Raw genomic sequence first — 14,029 nt, 5'->3', positions numbered from 1 at the left:
CCATCTATGGTCACAATTTTTTTCTGTTTGACAGATTACCGGTTTCGGTCTTTAATGACCATCATCAGGTCTGTCTCATAAAATCAAAGTGCATTAGGACTTTGATTTTATGAGACAGACCTGATGATGGTAATTAAAGACCGAAACCGGTAATCTGTCAAACAGAAACAAATTGTGACCATAGACGGAAATTAAAGGAAACTTAAAATCAAGAGGGTTGAGGTCAGGAGAGCATGGAGGCCATGGAATTGGTCCGCCTCTACCAATCCATCGGTCACCGAATCTGTTGTTGAGAAGCGTACGAACACTTCGACTGAAATGTGCAGGAGCTCCATCGTGCATGAACCACATGTTGTGTTGTACTTGTAAAGGCACATGTTCTAGCAGCACAGGTAGAGTATCCCGTATGATATCATGATAATGTGCTCCATTGTGCATAGGTGGAAGAACATGGGGCCCAATCAAGACATAACCAATAATGCCAGCCCAAACGTTCACAGAAAATCTGTGATGATGACGTGATTGCACAATTGCGTGCGGATTCTCGTCAGCCCACACATGTTGATTGTGAAAATTTACAATTTGATCACGTTGAAATGAAGCCTCATCCGTAAAGAGAACATTTGCGCTGAAATGAGGATTGACACATTGTTGGATGAATCGTTCGCAAAAGTGTACCCGTGGAGGCCAATCAGCTGCTGATAGTGCCTGCACACGCTGTACATGGTACGGAAACAACTGGTTCTCCCGTAGCACTCTCCATACAGTGACGTGGTCAACGTTACCTTGTACAGCAGCAACTTCTCTGACGCTGACATCAGGGTTATCGTCAACTGCACGAAGAATTGCCTCGTCCATTGCAGGTGTCCTCGTCGTTCTAGGTCTTCCCCAGTCGAGAGTCATAGGCTGGAATGTTCCGTGCTCCCTAAGACGCCGATCAATTGCTTCGAACGTCTTCCTGTCGGGACACCTTCGTTCTGGAAATCTGTCTCGACACAAACGTACCGCGCCACAGCTATTGCCCCGTGCTAATCCATATATCAAATGGGCATCTGCCAACTCCGCATTTGTAAACATTGCACTGACTGCAAAACCACGTTCGTGATGAACACTAACCTGTTGATGCTACGTTCTGATGTGCTTGATGCTAGTACTGTAGAGCAATGAGTCGCATGTCAACGCAAGCACCGAAGTCAACATTACCTTCCTTCAATTGGGCCAACTGGCGGAGAATCGAGGAAGTACAGTACATACTGACGAAACTAAAATGAGCTCTAACATCGAAATTAAGCGTTTCCGGACACATGTCCACATGACATCTTTTCTTTATTTGTGTGTCAGGGCAGAATGCACTCCTGAAAAAACGCACATGGGAAAGGAGTACAGTGCCACATTAACGTTGGCTAGTGAGCGTACCTTGTTCAAAGACACGGAGGCCAGCACGCGCCTGCAACATTGGGCCTTCCCACAAAATAATATCCGGTCCACCAAAACGAGTGTAACAAAGTTCCTGGGTGCATTACTTCCCAAATAGACACACACACACACACACACACACACACACACACACACACACACACACACACACGTACTGTCAGATATATAAAAACACACAGCGGAATATCAAACGCTCCCACTGCCCCAGCCACAGAAGCAAACAGAGGATTAGATTAGATTATTACTTGTTCCATAAATCATGAATACGACACTTCGTAATGATGTGGAATGTATCAAGTTAATAAAAAGTGTCTATGCAAGATATTACATTAGACAAAATATTACATGACAATATTTTTAATTTTTTTTTTTGGTGGGGTTGGGAAATTACCCACTTACTATATCCAAAAATTCATCTAATGAGTAGAAGGAGTTGCCATTAAGAAATTCTTTTAATTTCCTTTTAAATGCTATATGGCTATCTGTCAGACTCTTTATGCTATTAGGTAAGTGACCAAGGACTTTTGTGGCAGCATAATTTACCCCCTTCTGAGCCAAAGTCAGACTTAACCTTGAGTAGTGAAGATCATCCTTTCTCCTAGTGTTGTAGCCATGTACACTGCTATTACTTTTGAATTTGTTCGGATTGTTAATAACAAATTTCGAAAGTGAATATATATATATTGTGAGGCAACAGTGAAGATTTCTAGCTCTTTAAATAAGTGTCTGCAGGATGATCTCGGATGAGCTCCAGCAATTATTCTGATTACACGCTTTTGTGCAATGAACACTCTTTTACTCAATGATGAGTTACCCCAGAATATGATGCCATACGAAAGCAGAGAATGAAAGTAGGTGTGGTAAGCTGATTTACTCAGATGTATATCGCCAAAAAAATGACGATTGCATACCGCGCGATCAAAGCAAAGTATTCGAGGCGAATGTTGATGCGTATAAAACATGTAAACGAGAAAATACAGTGTGCTAAAAAATCGAATTCCTGCTTATACTAGAACGTATGGACATACAATAGGAGCCAAAGATCTTTATAAAACAAGTACTTTAAAACATCAGAACTATTCAACATCTCGTAAACCCATTTCAAAGTAACACTAAAATAGTTACAGTGACTACCGATGATGCTCTGAACGTAGCGGAAGGCGTCTGGTTCAGATTGCACTTTATAAAGTTGCAAAAGACGGCATAGCTCCAATACTACATGTTAAACAAAGGCCATAGTACTGAAGAAAGAAATGGGCTTCACAATTCTGTAGGAAATTAGCGTTAGCCATATAGGGATACACTTTCACGCGTGTCCTGCGACACTTCTTAAATACTACAGGCAATAGCGCAGGGGAAAGCGGCGGGGGGGGGGGGGGGGGGGATAACGACTTGAACGCTGCCACAGTACCCGTGACGTAACAGCCGCCAAACTCTCCGGCGCTAACTGAGTCTCTGTTCATTGCGGCTGTCGGTGGTACTTTGACACACCACACATTCATCTCAAGAATGGCTCTTTGTCTAACATACAACATGTTACTCTGTACGGACCTTTCGAGAAGTAACTATCAGGAGATTAAAATTCTCTGCCCTACAGCGTTTCTAAATGTGATTAGCAGTTATTCGTACAAGGAAATAATATAGATATCAATCCAAATTGTGTCGGAAACCAAAATGTTTTTCGGGTTAAATTATTGCTTCTTCAATCTAAATGCTAGTTTCATCACATGGCATATAAATGCCTGATGATTCCCTATTCCTTGTCTACTCCCTGAGAATGTCTTCCAGAAGATACACTTAGTAGTATTTTTTGTTCTGTGCCAATGTGCTGCAGTTTTACTTCTAGTAAAGTTTGGCATTGCTGCAGTGGACTGTTCGACGGTTTATTGCATCTACAGGCGTGTTTCAAACAACGGAAAAATGGTGTAATATTGTGCGTCACTACTTTGTTTCCAGCCTCTTTCATTATGAATACATCTATTATCCCTTCGAGAACAATTATGATGTGTTGTGACACGGTAAACAGAATTTCTTCAATCTTGTGTCTCAGTTCGCTTACATATATAGCGCCAATATGCACGAACGTTTAATTTCTTGACATGAAGCATTACTTAATAAACTACCGCTCCCACATTCACACCCATATTTTTGCAGAAAGATTTTACATGTCGAATTTTGAACTTAATAATGTCAACTAAAATTCCGCAGTTTATTGCAATTTATTTGATTTCACTTGTACTAATGTTAATATAACGTATATTCTGAGTGTAAGAGGAGAAGAAAGATACCCAGTTTCCGACTGATCGTGGTCTAGGAGTACTTTGGCTAGCCATTTCATTCTGTTTGTTACAGTATTTGTGGACGTGACCGTTTTCTTGTTCTTCTTCTTCTTTGTCTTCACTTCAAGGTTTAGGCAATACAGGTTTATTACAAATGATTGTAGCGATTTCACAGCTCTACACTAACTTTATTCAAAATGGTTCAAATGGCTCTGAGCACTATGGGACTTAACTTCTGTGGTCATCAGTCCCCTAGAACTTAGAACTACTTAAACCTAACTAACCTAAGGACATCACACACATCCATGCCCGAGGCAGGATTCGAAGCTGCGACCGTAGCAGCAGCGCGGATCCGGACTGAAGCGCTTAGAACCGCTCGGCCACAACGGCCGGCGTCATTCTGCAAGGCGCAGTGGATCAACACATGTATGCATCTAGCCCTGGGGGCCGTGTTCTCTGCTACATGCAATTTGCTTTTTCCTCGGCACGATGGCATGTACCAGCAGGACAATGCAACACGCCACACAGCTCGCAGTGTACGTGCGTGGTTCTGAGCCCACTAGGATGAGTTTACCGTACTCCCCTGGCCACCAAACTCCCCGGATTTAAGCGCAATCGGGAATCTGTGGGACCAACTCGATTTGGCTGCTCGCGCCATGGGTGCTTAAGAGAGAAAGCTGTCGCAGCTGGCCACAGCACTGGAGTTGCCTATACATCCCTGTCAGTGCCTCCAGAACTTCACACTCTTCTGCACGTCTCGCGCTGCGAAAGGTGGCTATTCAGGCTTCACACTAATGTGACTGGACAAGCTATTATCCGATGTCTTAAGACATCTTGCAGTGTAAGTGAGAAAGTCTTGCAGTGTACGTCCCTTCTCACTTACATCCCACACACCTTGCCATGTATCCAAACGCCAACTTTTAAGGTGACGTATCGTCTCTGTGGGCACACCAGTTATTGTGTGCACCTTATCTAGTCTCCCCATCTTTAACAAGTACATTCCAGCTCTGTACTTGATCGTGACATCTGTGGGACATATTCCGAGCACCACACGGTGCCCCCGCTGAGGTGGTGCCGGAGGCTCCAGATAGCCTAAGTGGGACACTTCTCTGCCCTCGTCTGCCCTCGTCTGACCGATGTTTTATTGGTGACCACGTTCAGTCTCTGTGCCACTTGGTAGCTGCGTAGCTGAGTACTGATGCCGGAGGCTCCAGATAGCCTAAGTGGGACACTTCTCTGCCCTCGTCTGCCCTCGTCTGATCGATGTTTTATTGGTGACCACGTTCAGTCTCTGTGCCCACTTGCTAGTTGCGTAGCTGAGTACTGATGCCGGAGGCTCCAGATAGCCTAAGTGGGACACTTCTCTGCCCTCGTCTGACCTCATCTGACCGATGTTTTATTGGTGACCACGTTCAGTCTCTGTGCCAACTTGCTAGCTGCGTAGCTGAGTACTGATGCCGGAGGCTCCAGATAGCCTAAGTGGGACACTTCTCTGCCCTCGTCTGCCCTCGTCTGATCGATGTTTTATTGGTGACCACGTTCAGTCTCTGTGCCCACTTGCTAGTTGCGTAGCTGAGTACTGATGCCGGAGGCTCCAGATAGCCTAAGTGGGACACTTCTCTGCCCTCGTCTGCCCTCGTCTGACCGATGTTTTATTGGTGACCACGTTCAGTCTCTGTGCCCACTTGCTAGTTGCGTAGCTGAGTACTGATGCCGGAGGCTCCAGATAGCCTAAGTGGGACACTTCTCTGCCCTCGTCTGACCTCATCTGACCGATGTTTTATTGGTGACCACGTTCAGTCTCTGTGCCCACTTGCTAGCTGCGTAGCTGAGTACTGATGCCGGAGGCTCCAGATAGCCTAAGTGGGACACTTCTCTGCCCTCGTCTGCCCTCATCTGACCGATGTTTTATTGGTGACCACGTTCAGTCTCTGTGCCCACTTGCTAGCTGCGTAGCTGAGTACTGATGCCGGAGGCTCCAGCCAGATAGCCTAAGTGGGACACTTCTCTGCCCTCGTCTGATCGATGTTTTATTGGTGACCACGTTCAGTCTCTGTGCCCACTTGCTAGCTGCGTAGCTGAGTACTGATGCCGGAGGCTCCAGATAGCCTAGTGGGACACTTCTCTGCCCTCGTCTGCCCTCATCTGACCGATGTTTTATTGGTGACCACGTTCAGTCTCTGTGCCACTTGCTAGCTGCGTAGCTGAGTACTGATGCCGGAGGCTCCAGATAGCCTAAGTGGACACTTCTCTGCCCTCGTCTGACTGATGTTTTATTGGTGACCACGTTCAGTCTCTGTGCCCACTTGCTAGTTGCGTAGCTGAGTACTGATGCCGGAGGCTCCAGATAGCCTAAGTGGGACACTTCTCTGCCCTCGTCTGACCTCATCTGACCGATGTTTTATTGGTGACCACGTTCAGTCTCTGTGCCCACTTGCTAGCTGCGTAGCTGAGTACTGATGCCGGAGGCTCCAGATAGCCTAGTGGGACACTTCTCTGCCCTCGTCTGCCCTCATCTGACCGATGTTTTATTGGTGACCACGTTCAGTCTCTGTGCCACTTGCTAGCTGCGTAGCTGAGTACTGATGCCGGAGGCTCCAGATAGCCTAAGTGGGACACTTCTCTGCCCTCGTCTGCCCTCGTCTGACCGATGTTTTATTGGTGACCACGTTCAGTCTCTGTGCCCACTTGCTAGCTGCGTAGCTGAGTACTGATGCCGGAGGCTCCAGCCAGATAGCCTAAGTGGGACACTTCTCTGCCCTCGTCTGATCGATGTTTTATTGGTGACCACGTTCAGTCTCTGTGCCCACTTGCTAGCTGCGTAGCTGAGTACTGATGCCGGAGGCTCCAGATAGCCTAGTGGGACACTTCTCTGCCCTCGTCTGCCCTCATCTGACCGATGTTTTATTGGTGACCACGTTCAGTCTCTGTGCCACTTGCTAGCTGCGTAGCTGAGTACTGATGCCGGAGGCTCCAGATAGCCTAAGTGGGACACTTCTCTGCCCTCGTCTGCCCTCGTCTGACCGATGTTTTATTGGTGACCACGTTCAGTCTCTGTGCCCACTTGCTAGTTGCGTAGCTGAGTACTGATGCCGGAGGCTCCAGATAGCCTAAGTGGGACACTTCTCTGCCCTCGTCTGATCTCATCTGACCGATGTTTTATTGGTGACCACGTTCAGTCTCTGTGCCCACTTGCTAGCTGCGTAGCTGAGTACTGATGCCGGAGGCTCCAGATAGCCTAGTGGGACACTTCTCTGCCCTCGTCTGCCCTCATCTGACCGATGTTTTATTGGTGACCACGTTCAGTCTCTGTGCCACTTGCTAGCTGCGTAGCTGAGTACTGATGCCGGAGGCTCCAGATAGCCTAAGTGGGACACTTCTCTGCCCTCGTCTGCCCTCGTCTGACCGATGTTTTATTGGTGACCACGTTCAGTCTCTGTGCCCACTTGCTAGCTGCGTAGCTGAGTACTGATGCCGGAGGCTCCAGATAGCCTAGTGGGACACTTCTCTGCCCTCGTCTGCCCTCGTCTGACCGATGTTTTATTGGTGACCACGTTCAGTCTCTGTGCCACTTGCTAGCTGCGTAGCTGAGTACTGATGCCGGAGGCTCCAGATAGCCTAGTGGGACACTTCTCTGCCCTCGTCTGCCCTCATCTGACCGATGTTTTATTGGTGACCACGTTCAGTCTCTGTGCCACTTGCTAGCTGCGTAGCTGAGTACTGATGCCGGAGGCTCCAAATAGCCTAAGTGGGACACTTCTCTGCCCTCGTCTGCCCTCGTCTGACCGATGTTTTATTGGTGACCACGTTCAGTCTCTGTGCCCACTTGCTAGTTGCGTAGCTGAGTACTGATGCTGGAGGCTCCAGATAGCCTAAGTGGGACACTTCTCTGCCCTCGTCTGACCGATGTTTTATTGGTGACCACGTTCAGTCTCTGTGCCCACTTGCTAGTTGCGTAGCTGAGTACTGATGCCGGAGGCTCCAGATAGCCTAAGTGGGACACTTCTCTGCCCTCGTCTGACTTCATCTGACCGATGTTTTATTGGTGACCACGTTCAGTCTCTGTGCCCACTTGCTAGCTGCGTAGCTGAGTACTGATGCCGGAGGCTCCAGCCAGATAGCCTAAGTGGGACACTTCTCTGCCGTCGTCTGATCGATGTTTTATTGGTGACCACGTTCAGTCTCTGTGCCCACTTGCTAGCTGCGTAGCTGAGTACTGATGCCGGAGGCTCCAGAGAGCCTAGTGGGACACTTCTCTGCCCTCGTCTGCCCTCATCTGACCGATGTTTTATTGGTGACCACGTTCAGTCTCTGTGCCACTTGCTAGCTGCGTAGCTGAGTACTGATGCCGGAGGCTCCAGATAGCCTAAGTGGGACACTTCTCTGCCCTCGTCTGCCCTCGTCTGACCGATGTTTTATTGGTGACCACGTTCAGTCTCTGTGCCCACTTGCTAGTTGCGTAGCTGAGTACTGATGCCGGAGGCTCCAGATAGCCTAAGTGGGACACTTCTCTGCCCTCGTCTGACCTCATCTGACCGATGTTTTATTGGTGACCACGTTCAGTCTCTGTGCCCACTTGCTAGCTGCGTAGCTGAGTACTGATGCCGGAGGCTCCAGATAGCCTAGTGGGACACTTCTCTGCCCTCGTCTGCCCTCATCTGACCGATGTTTTATTGGTGACCACGTTCAGTCTCTGTGCCACTTGCTAGCTGCGTAGCTGAGTACTGATGCCGGAGGCTCCAGATAGCCTAAGTGGGACACTTCTCTGCCCTCGTCTGCCCTCGTCTGACCGATGTTTTATTGGTGACCACGTTCAGTCTCTGTGCCCACTTGCTAGCTGCGTAGCTGAGTAGTGATGCCGGAGGCTCCAGATAGCCTAGTGGGACACTTCTCTGCCCTCGTCTGCCCTCGTCTGATCGATGTTTTATAGGTGACCACGTTCAGTCTCTGTGCCACTTGCTAGCTGCGTAGCTCTGATGCCGGAGGCTCCAGATAGCCTAGTGGGACACTTCTCTGCCCTCGTCTGCCCTCATCTGACCGATGTTTTATTGGTGACCACGTTCAGTCTCTGTGCCACTTGCTAGCTGCGTAGCTGAGTACTGATGCCGGAGGCTCCAGATAGCCTAAGTGGGACACTTCTCTGCCCTCGTCTGCCCTCGTCTGACCGATGTTTTATTGGTGACCACGTTCAGTCTCTGTGCCCACTTGCTAGTTGCGTAGCTGAGTACTGATGCTGGAGGCTCCAGATAGCCTAAGTGGGACACTTCTCTGCCCTCGTCTGACCGATGTTTTATTGGTGACCACGTTCAGTCTCTGTGCCCACTTGCTAGTTGCGTAGCTGAGTACTGATGCCGGAGGCTCCAGATAGCCTAAGTGGGACACTTCTCTGCCCTCGTCTGACCTCATCTGACCGATGTTTTATTGGTGACCACGTTCAGTCTCTGTGCCCACTTGCTAGCTGCGTAGCTGAGTACTGATGCCGGAGGCTCCAGATAGCCTAGTGGGACACTTCTCTGCCCTCGTCTGCCCTCATCTGACCGATGTTTTATTGGTGACCACGTTCAGTCTCTGTGCCACTTGCTAGCTGCGTAGCTGAGTACTGATGCCGGAGGCTCCAGATAGCCTAAGTGGGACACTTCTCTGCCCTCGTCTGCCCTTGTCTGACCGATGTTTTATTGGTGACCACGTTCAGTCTCTGTGCCCACTTGCTAGTTGCGTAGCTGAGTACTGATGCCGGAGGCTCCAGATAGCCTAAGTGGGACACTTCTCTGCCCTCGTCTGCCCTCGTCTGATCGATGTTTTATTGGTGACCACGTTCAGTCTCTGTGCCCACTTGCTAGTTGCGTAGCTGAGTACTGATGCTGGAGGCTCCAGATAGCCTAGTGGGACACTTCTCTGCCCTCGTCTGCCCTCATCTGACCGATGTTTTATTGGTGACCACGTTCAGTCTCTGTGCCACTTGCTAGCTGCGTAGCTGAGTACTGATGCCGGAGGCTCCAGATAGCCTAAGTGGGACACTTCTCTGCCCTCGTCTGCCCTCGTCTGACCGATGTTTTATTGGTGACCACGTTCAGTCTCTGTGCCCACTTGCTAGCTGCGTAGCTGAGTACTGATGCCGGAGGCTCCAGATAGCCTAGTGGGACACTTCTCTGCCCTCGTCTGCCCTCGTCTGATCGATGTTTTATTGGTGACCACGTTCAGTCTCTGTGCCCACTTGCTAGCTGCGTAGCTGAGTACTGATGCCGGAGGCTCCAGCCAGATAGCCTAAGTGGGACACTTCTCTGCCCTCGTCTGATCGATGTTTTATTGGTGACCACGTTCAGTCTCTGTGCCCACTTGCTAGCTGCGTAGCTGAGTACTGATGCCGGAGGCTCCAGATAGCCTAGTGGGACACTTCTCTGCCCTCGTCTGCCCTCATCTGACCGATGTTTTATTGGTGACCACGTTCAGTCTCTGTGCCACTTGCTAGCTGCGTAGCTGAGTACTGATGCCGGAGGCTCCAGATAGCCTAAGTGGGACACTTCTCTGCCCTCGTCTGCCCTCGTCTGACCGATGTTTTATTGGTGACCACGTTCAGTCTCTGTGCCCACTTGCTAGTTGCGTAGCTGAGTACTGATGCCGGAGGCTCCAGATAGCCTAAGTGGGACACTTCTCTGCCCTCGTCTGACCTCATCTGACCGATGTTTTATTGGTGACCACGTTCAGTCTCTGTGCCCACTTGCTAGCTGCGTAGCTGAGTACTGATGCCGGAGGCTCCAGCCAGATAGCCTAAGTGGGACACTTCTCTGCCCTCGTCTGATCGATGTTTTATTGGTGACCACGTTCAGTCTCTGTGCCCACTTGCTAGCTGCGTAGCTGAGTACTGATGCCGGAGGCTCCAGATAGCCTAAGTGGGACACTTCTCTGCCCTCGTCTGCCCCCGTCTGACCGATGTTTTCTTGGTGACCACGTTCAGTTTCTGTGCCCACTTGCTAGATGCGTAGCTGAGTACTGATTCGAAGAGCCCACAGTGGTATGCCCGTATGACTAGTAGAGGTAATCTGTATTGTTTTGAATTTAGCCTTACCTTTTTATGTGGTATTTTTTCTGCTTTGTTAGCCTTATGTGTTCGTAGAAATTCAATTTTTCATCTGAATGTACCCCAAGATAGCGCATAACGTGTGCTCGTTTGATGTTTGTGTCCCCAATGGAAGGATTCCTTTGGAGTGATCCTTTCAGTAATGTGTATGTTGTTTCCATTTCGGCTATCATGAGTTTATTGTTGTGACAACATTGTGTAATTGTTTTTAGTTTTCTACTGGCTTTCTCTTCTAACTGGGCTCTGTTGTTTGCAGTGACTTGGCCGGAAAGCCAATGACCATGCTCTCGTGGAGGCTAGATAAATCGCCCCCCCCCCCCTTACCCTCTCCCGCAACACTTCCTCTCGGTTATTGTCTGTGCTGAGTTGATATGGCTGCAATTAGGGTCTGATGTCCTTTTGCAGGTACTAGTGACTACTGCAGGTTAAGTGGACATCCTTGCTTACCATCTACATCCCCATCTACAGATATACCAGCAAGCCAATGCACGGCACGTGGCGTAGGGTACCCTCAACCACTACTACTCATTTCCTTCCCTGTTCCACTTGCAAATACAGTGAGGCAGAAGCGACCGCATATATGACTCCGTATGAGCCCTAATTTCTCGTAGCTTTATCTTCATGGTCCTTACGCAAAATGTACGTTGGCGGTCGTAGAAGATTTCTGCAGCAAAATTCAAGTGCTGGTTCCAGAAATTTTCTCAAAAGCGTTCTTAAAACAGAATGTCGCCTTCCCTCCAGGGATTCCCATTCGTGTTCCTGGAGCATCTCCTTAACACTTTTGTGCTGTTCTAACCTAGGGGTAACAAATCTAGCAGCCCGCCTCTGAATTGCTTCGATGTCTTCCTTTAATCCGACATGGTGCAGTTTCCACACACAGGACTGAGAAATGAGTCGTATTGGTGTCCTCTAAGCGGTCTCCTTTACAGATGGACCACACTTTCCTTATATTCTCCCGGTAAAGCCGGAGTCGACCATTCGTCTTCCGTACTACAATCCTTACACGCTCGTTCCATTTCATATCGCTTTGCAACCCCACACATAGATATTTAATCGACGTATCTGTCAAGGCGGAACCTATATTAAAGCTGTATTCGAACATTATGGCATTGTTTCTCCTACTCATCTGCATTAAGTTTCTACTTTAGAGGCAGCTGCTATTCAACAAACCAACTGGAAATTTTATCAAAGTCATCTTGTATCCTCCTACAGACGTTCAACGACGACAAATTCCCTCACGCCATAGCATCGTCACAAAACAGCCGCCGATTGCTGCCCACCCTGTACGCCAGATCTTTCATGTGTATAGAAAATAATAGGAGTCCTGTCACACTTTCCTGGGGCACTCCTATTAATGCCCTTGTCCCTGACGGACTAGCCGTCGAGAACAACGTATTCTGGCGTTACAGTACACTGATGACGGTGGCAAGTTTCAACAGGAGTATGTTACAAGTCACCGTCTTTCGGTGTACACAATTGTCTCGACGAACGCTCCACAGATTTCACGACTACGCTGTCACGTGATCTTCACCAAACATTTCATTTATGTGATGCTGTCGATCCACGACCTCGCTCGATGGACCCAGTACCAACTAGACAAGGACAGCTGTTGGTGGGAGTGAGACTTCTTTGTAGAGCGCACTCTTAATGTCGTTGCTGAGCACGCATATAGAGAGACGAACGTTTTGATGCACTTTAACTGGAAGGAGAAAGCGATTAAAAAAAAAAAAAAAAAAAAGAAGGGTTCAAATGGCTCTAAGCACTATGAGGTCATCAGTCCCCCAGACTCGGAACTACTTAAACCTAACTAACGTAAGGACATCACACACATCCAACCCCGTGGCAGGATTCGAACCTCTGACTGTAGCAGCAGCGCGGTTCCGGACTGAAGCGCCTAGAACCGCTCGGTCACAGTGGCCGGCAGAACGATTCCAGATCTAGTGCTCAGTTACTGATGCATTTCTGTTTATTTCACTTTACACAGTGGAGTCCAAAGAGCAGAAGGAAAAAATAAGACGCTGAGAGAAAAAGTGTTGGGGACTGTGGAAGATTAATGGCTTGGTGAACGTTGCAGTAAGCTGCCCATTCTCATCGGTAATACTTTCACGACACTGGTGCAATGACCTGATACCAAGTCCAAGGGAGGAATTCGGGTGAAAGGAATTGCCGAGCAGTGATCATCCGAGCAGAACGTGTCGACCGTTCAGGTGACAGGGACAGTCGACTGTTTCGATACTCTTTTAGCGCTCCGGGAGAAGGGCTTCGGTTTCAGATTTAATGAAGCTTTTGTTACACAACGGACGCTATTTGCGAAAGGGCGAGGGGAAGCGATGGCTGGGGCCGATACGTTGCCCTCTCGCTTCCCTCCCCGCCCCCCTTCCCAACTTTCCTCTGCGCCGTGACCGATGCCCGGCAATGTAACGGATGGCAGTTAAGATGGTCGCGCGCTGTCAGAGGCGTGACGTCATGATGGATGCGCGCCTTGTCAGAAGAGTCGCGACAGACCAGGTGGCCCAGGACGGAGTTTCTCGTTGAGGCCGAGGCAGGTCAGGGGCCGCGTGGGAGGTTGCTCGCGCCCTGTGCTGTAGGCCGGCACGTTTTGTCAGACTTTTTTGTATTTTTTGTAAAGGAAATGTTGCCTGAGACATGAACGAAGATGTACAGGCTTACTGCTGGAAGAATTAGAAATAAAATCAAAATTTAGAACATATAATTTTTAAATCTTCATGGAACATAAGCGATCGCACTTAATATTAGAATGGTGCATAAGTTCGTAGCGTTTTTACATAATCACAACTGATACACGTAACAGAGACTTTAGTCAAATGGCTCTGAGCACTATGGGACTTAACTTCTGTGGTCATCAGTCCCCTAGAACTTAGAACTACTTAAACCTAACTAACCTAAGGACATCACACACATCCATGCCCGAGGCAGGATTCGAACCTGCGACCGTAGCGGTCACGCGGTTCCGGACTGAAGCGCCTTTAACCGCACGGCCACACCGGCCGGCAGAGACTTTAGTCAAATGTTCAAATGTCAAATGTTCAAATGTGTGTGAAATCTTATTGGACTTTACTGCTGTCATCAGTCCCTAAGATTACACAAAACTTAACCTAAATTATCCTAAGGACAAACACACACCCATGCCCGAGGGAGATCTTGAACCTCCGCCGGGACCAGCCGCACAGTCCATGACTGCAGCGTCGGAGACCGCTCGGCTAATCCCGCGCGG

General features: G+C 48.8%; 1 protein-coding gene across 1 annotated transcript in view; it reads left to right on the top strand.

Annotated features, from left to right (window-relative positions):
* Positions 1–14,029, top strand: part of LOC126419350 (cuticle protein 19-like) — a 539,484-nt gene that overhangs the window by 492,241 nt on the left and 33,214 nt on the right. The window lies entirely within an intron of this gene.

The sequence above is a fragment of the Schistocerca serialis genome, chromosome 9 (genome assembly GCF_023864345.2).
Source record: "Schistocerca serialis cubense isolate TAMUIC-IGC-003099 chromosome 9, iqSchSeri2.2, whole genome shotgun sequence".
Classification (NCBI taxonomy): Eukaryota; Metazoa; Arthropoda; class Insecta; order Orthoptera; family Acrididae; genus Schistocerca; species Schistocerca serialis.
The sequence above is the reverse complement of the archived record's forward strand: the minus strand, read 5'-3'. Positions and strand labels throughout refer to the sequence as shown.